We start from the raw sequence: 6,000 nt of genomic DNA on the forward strand, positions 1-6,000 counted from the left end.
TTCCTTGTTACACTTCTGTGACGTTTAATCAGGTCTTTGTGAGTAGTCAGCGTGTATTTCTCTTCGGATTAGAGACAATCAAATAAGATGCAGCCGTGGGGTGAAGCCTGCCGGGCTGCCCGTGCCCTCTGGCTGCTGGGGGACGTGGGGCCTCCCTCCCGGCCCAGGAAGAGGCTGGTGCCCACCTACGACGATGAGATGGGCCAGAGCACGGGGGTACTGGCTCCTTCCTGTCCTCACCCACACAAGGAGTCGGAAAGGGCAAGGGCTTCAAAGCCTTTGGTGTAAATGCAATCCACCCCGGTTTCCTCCTCAAGCATTTCGGGGCCCCAGCCCCCGCCTCTGAAAAATAACTGATGTTGGATGAGCAACCCTGCAGAGAAGGGCAGGGTGGTGAGGCAATCAGGGAAGCAGGGGGGCGTAAATTGGCCAAGTCATCCTTGGGCTCAAGGAGCTGCTGGATGGAGCCTCTGCCCCGGGATGGAGGCCCAGGCCCTCGGGGTGCCCGGGGCTCCTGGGGCCCCGCTGCCACCTCCCTGGGCTGGCCCCTGTGCTTGGGGTTTCAGAGCCACCCCACCCTATCATTGCCGTCCCACGCCCCTCCCCACCCCATCCACTGGCTGGGAGGCAGAGGGCGCACAGGGCCCTCAGGGCGCGCAGGGCCCGGCTTCCTTGTAGGCTGGGGAGCCATCTGACCGACGAGTATTTTCAAGTATGACTGACATCACTTTCCGGAGCCCCAAGTCCTCTTTAGAGATCATGTCCTAATGAAGGAAGCTGGGGATGCGGTCAGGTGAACCAAGTCAAGGTCTCCAGGGCCTGAGCGCCCTCGGGAGCTGAAGGTGGTGGCCTGGGGGCTTCCTCTGAGTCACTTCCCTCCCTCCACCCCAGTCACTCCTGGCCTGTCTGGCTCCTGCCTTTAGATCATGCTGGTGGCCACCTGGCAGGTCTTCTGGGAGCCACGGGACACGCCGATCCTCCAGACACACAGCAGCCCCACAGAACTGCAGGGGCTCTCACTGTGACATTTTGCCACCAGAGATTTTGCAGCCTGGAAGTGCAGAAATATTTCATAAAAACTCCCGAGTTCCAGGTCAGGTTTATGTATTGTCTGTTGTGATTTTACCTGCAGATGTGCTTTTGGAAAAAAAAAAAAAGGCAAATATTTGAAACCGAAGAGACAGGGATTCTGAAACCAAAGGGAGAAAGGGAAAGGATGGGGAGGATGGAGGCTGTGAATTGCTCAGAATTCATCCAAAGTTGGGGGTTTATTCTCATCTAGAAAACTGCAGGGAAACGAGAAGAGATTTTTCCACGTGGGGCCTTGGTCATCTCCTGAGCGGAGGGAAGGGAGGTGACGGCAGCCCACCGGGCAGCATGAGCCAGGAAGGAGAAGCACATCCCGAAAGTACGTCTCCTCTGTTCTTGATCCAAAGAGATGACTCCTGAAAGATGGAATGTGTCTGGCAGGTTGTATCAGGAGGAGGGAGGGACAATCTATTGGAGATTTTGGCTCCCACTGATGAACCGGCGGTGGTACCACGGGAGTCAGGCAGTGGGGAAGGGGCACCCAGGACTCTAAGAACCCTGTTTCCGTGGTCACGGAGCCCATTTCCCTGACACGGGGCCTGGGGCCTGGGTGCCCCTCCCCACTGCCTGACTCCAGTGGTACCTGCGGTGCCACACTTGTGGCTAAGCTGGTCCATGCTGGGGCCAGAGGGGGTGATGTCCAACACCCCCCAGGAACCTACCGTTTTCTAGGCGCTGCCGGAGTCTTTGCACACTTTACCTCGTTAAATGCCTCTCACAGCCTTGTGGGGCAGAAATAATCACACCCATTTTACAGATGAAGAAATCCAAGGAGTTCTAGCAACGTTTCCAAGTTTGCAGCTCTGGCACGGGGGAGATGCGGTCGTGGCCGCTGAGTGCAGGTAGGAGGCCCGGTGGCAGGCAGGGTCCCTCTGGAGGAGGTTGCCATGGTTACCAGGAACTCCAGGAACTCTGTCCACTCACCAAGGGGCGACCAGTCAGGCCTTGTTGGAAGGAGAGCTGTCCCCAGCCTTGCCCCATGTCACCTCTGTCACCAGGCTCCGGCCAGGAGCCAGGAGCGGCCGAGGCACACAGGGGAACCCACCCCAGCACCCTGCCCCTTTGGCTGGGTCGACTCAGAACCAGGGGACACAGCCGGCCTCCCGGGACCTGCTGGGGCCGCAGGTGGCTAATCTGCAGGGAAGGGGTGAAGGGGACAACAGGCCTCCTGGACGAACAGCTAAGGTTTAAAAAGCAGTAGTAAGACCCGAGGGAGAGCAGAGCCAGGAGGGAGGGACAGAACCGGGGGAGGGGGAGGTTGAGGGCTCCCCAGGCCCAGGGCGAGCTGGCGCGTTCTCACTCCCAGCCCGAGTCTGTTCATCACTTGTGTGCAGCACCTGCCTCCACTCTCCCTGAGGAAAGGACGCGCTGCGTTTCTTCATGTGGGGCTGCACCTGACTACATGCGGGGAGTGACCCCGCTTGCCAGGCCAACCTGAGGGGCAAGAGTGATTTTCCAGCAGACATTTCTTGAACGATTCTTCAAAGATCCACTCTCCATCGCCCCTGAGCCGAGAGGAGCAGCCCTCAGGGGCGCAGAGCGGCCCACAGGCCTGGAAGAGCCTGCCGTCGACGTCAACAGGGCCCTGCCGACGGGGAGGAGGCGTCCCTCCCTCTCCCCCTGGGGACTCCCACTCTCCCCCTCCTCCCTGTCTTCAGCCTCTGCTGTAAGAAGCCTCTGCTGGAAGGTGGTCAGGTGGCCGGGGCCCTCAGCTGGGTCTGGGCCCTTGCCCCTCCGTCCCAGCCCCAGGGCCCGACCCCCAGGGCCGCCTCCCACCCCCTGCAAGCCCTGGCCGGGTAGCCAGGTTCTGCCTCAAGCCGGGCCGTGCTGGGGACTCTGGATCTCCCCAGCCAGCGAGCAAGAGGGAGGAGGCTTAGTGGACATGCACGCTGACCTGCAAGCCTGGCAGTTCCAGAAGCACGCACTGGACTGCGGGCCGGCCAGGGAGGCCTTCGGGCCTGGAACAGGGGGCGCTGTCCCAGGAGGGAAGAACCACCCAGTGGACTTGGAGCGCGATCCTTCCAGTTGACTCAAACCCGGACCTCCTCACTCTCCCCACTGTTGTTGCATTGTAAGAGCTGTGTTGTCTGCTGTCCCCCTTAATCTGCTCAGCCTCGTCTTCCCACCTGAAACTTCAGGAGTTTATTACCATCTGTTCCCAAACCTTCGCTGGTGCCCCCGAAATACCGTCCAGTGTCTGTGAAGCACTAGACTGAATCCAGCGGCTTCCCCACACCCATCTGTCCACGGATCCATTGAATGAGGTTGGACCGTGCACCGAATTCCATGCCTGGCGCATGGGGAGGGCACAGCAAATGCCACCGCGCTGGCTAATTTCATGCGTCAACGTGACTGGGCCCCTGGATGCCCAGACATTTGGTCAAACATCATCCTGGGTGTGCCCGTGAGGGTGTCTCTGGATGAGATTAACATTTTAGTTGGTAGACTGAGTAAAGCAGATGGCCCTCCCTGATGTGGGTGGGCCTCATCCAAACAGCTGAAGACCTGAATAGAACAAAAAGGCAGAGCAAGAGGGAACTCGTCCAGCCCGACTGCACGGCTGGGAGCTGGGTCTTCTCTGGCCTTCAGATTTGGATGGAAAAACTGGCTCTTCTTGGGTCTCCAGCCTGCTGGCTTTCTGACTGGAGCTATGGCCTCTTCTGGTTTGCAGGCCTCTGGCCTTGGAGGGAAGCGCACTGGCTCTCCGGGGGCTCCAGCTGGCGGACGGCGGGTCTTGGGACTTGTCAGCCTCCATCACCACGTTAGCCAGTTCCTCACAGTAAATCTCTGTACGCATCTATTCTCGCCTACTGGCTCTGATCTCTGGAGAACCCTAATACGTCATCGGCGTGACCAGGGCCACCACTGCATCTCCACGCCATGCAGCCAACAACCACCCGGAGCCTACGGAGCATCAGGCACCATGAGTTCATTAACCCAAAATCATTTATTAAGTGCCTGTTGTGTGCCCAAGAGGGCCGCGAAGACCATCCGTGCCGCGGTGGACGAGACGCAGACGTTACCAGTCGAGGCTGGCCGTCAGCGCGAGACTCTTGGTCAGGAGCTAGACGGTTCTTTATTACAATAGAAACCAGCAAAATAAATTTACTTATTATTGTGAGATTTATGGCCACACCTTTTTTATGTGTTTTTCAAACAAACCCGTCGTCATGGTAACTCTCTTAAAACAAGATGCGACCTGGTTTAAAGAGCCTGAGAGCTAATTACAATAGTGCTTTGTATTTAGTTACACCTTTCTTCTGAGGGGTTTAATGGACCTCACTCATTAAGCTTCACAAACATCCTCTGAAGTCTTTAGGGGACAGCTACTATTAAACCCATTTTACAGACACAGACACCAAGGCACAGACGGGTTAAGTGACTTGGCCACTGACTGGCAGCTGAGCCTCGAGCAAGTCTGGACCCGACCCAGGCCTCCTCTGGTTTCCTTCTGCTCAGACTCCATTCTGAGGTTTGAAAGCCGTTCTCCACGAAAGGCTCAGTTTCCCACAGCGCGGTCTGCTGCCATCCGTGTGCAGAAGGGGCCTTGGCGGGGAGGCGGAAGGGCTGAGGGAGGACAGGGAGCACGGGGGAGGGAGGCAAGGCCACCGGAAGGTGGGCGCCCAGGGGGTGCTGCTCCAGTGGCAGAGCCAGGGACCGGCCTTGGTGGCCTGACGTTTGCCGGGCGGTGCGGACGCAGAGGTGCAAGCTGATGCCAAGCCGCTCTTGCCTCGGTCACCGGAGTCTGCCCCTCCATGCCGCCCCCCGGGGGCCTCTGCTGTGGCTCAGTGGCTCTCAGAGCAGGGCCCAGGTGAGCAGCGGCTGCCATGCTCCAAACCTGCAGAATCGGAAACTGTTCTCCAGGATCTCTCCCTGCAATGTTCCTCCCCGAGGTGTCCTTCACGCCTGTTTCCCAATCTCACTTCTTCATGGGCCTGTCCTGACGTGGCCTTGTTAACACAGCAGCAGGCCCCCCGCCCGGCCCTCGTCACCCTGCCTCACCTTCAGTATGCCCGGCAGGCACCACCAGTCTCCCCCAGCTGGCCCCGCGGGTTCCAGAACAGGGCCCTCTGCTTGGTCACCGGCACTGAGTAGTCAGTCAATATCCACACGAGCCTCGATTTGTGACCCAAGTTACAAGAGGAGGGGTGAGGACGAGGAACACGTATTTGGGTGGGTGGGGCACGGGGCCGAGAAGTCTGGCTTTGGCCAGTGGCCCACAGTTTCGTGGGTGGCTCAGGAACACCCAGAGAAGGTGATATTGAGGAGGGGGAATGAAAGATTCAAAGAAGAAATCCTGGAGCATGTCAGCACCTGTGTGGGTGGTGAGGACGAGGCACCAGCAGTGACACCGAAGAGGCCAAGCGCCTGACAGTGGCCACTGTGACAAAGGAGTCAAGCAGGATCAGGGAAGTCTGGTCTCAGATCTAGCAAAATTGGGAAACAAGCTTCTGGCCCAAAAGCTACGGTCCTCGGTCCTCGAGTGGAGGCCAGAAGGTGGCTCTAGCAGGAGGGAAGGACTGTGGGGTGATGGAGACAAGGCATGGGGCCTCGAGGAGGATAGAGGAGACACTCACTTGCTGTGCAGAACCAGCAGGGGCGGGAGGAAGGGAGAGGAGGGGTGGGTGGAGAGGAAGGTTTCAAGCCCCCCGTTTTGAACTCACAATTGGAGCAGCTGAACTGGGAAGGAGACCTCTCGTCAATGGGGTGTGTAAGCAGAAACTAACTCGACAGTGAGTGCACAGGGATATGGTAGTGGAATCCCAAGCAGGCAGGTGCTGTGACTGAACGTGAAGCTTCCTTCAAATATGGAGTCTGGGGCTCATGATTCTGTCCTGGTCTCAAAGAAACCCAAGGCTACTAGAAAAATACAGCCAACCTCCCTCTCCTCCAAGAAGGCATCTGGCCCTC

The 6,000-nt window shown here is 58.2% G+C and overlaps 1 long non-coding RNA gene across 1 annotated transcript; it reads left to right on the forward strand.

Moving 5' to 3' along the window:
- Positions 1–1,790: 1,790 nt before the first annotated feature.
- On the forward strand, positions 1,791–4,210 carry LOC112664838 (uncharacterized). Its single transcript, XR_003140033.3, has 2 exons — positions 1,791–1,931; positions 2,396–4,210. It is a non-coding gene; the product is annotated as an uncharacterized LOC112664838 (long non-coding RNA).
- The last annotated feature ends 1,790 nt before the right edge of the window (positions 4,211–6,000 follow it).

The sequence above is a fragment of the Canis lupus genome, chromosome 17, assembly GCF_003254725.2.
Source record: "Canis lupus dingo isolate Sandy chromosome 17, ASM325472v2, whole genome shotgun sequence".
Taxonomy (NCBI): domain Eukaryota; kingdom Metazoa; phylum Chordata; class Mammalia; order Carnivora; family Canidae; genus Canis; species Canis lupus.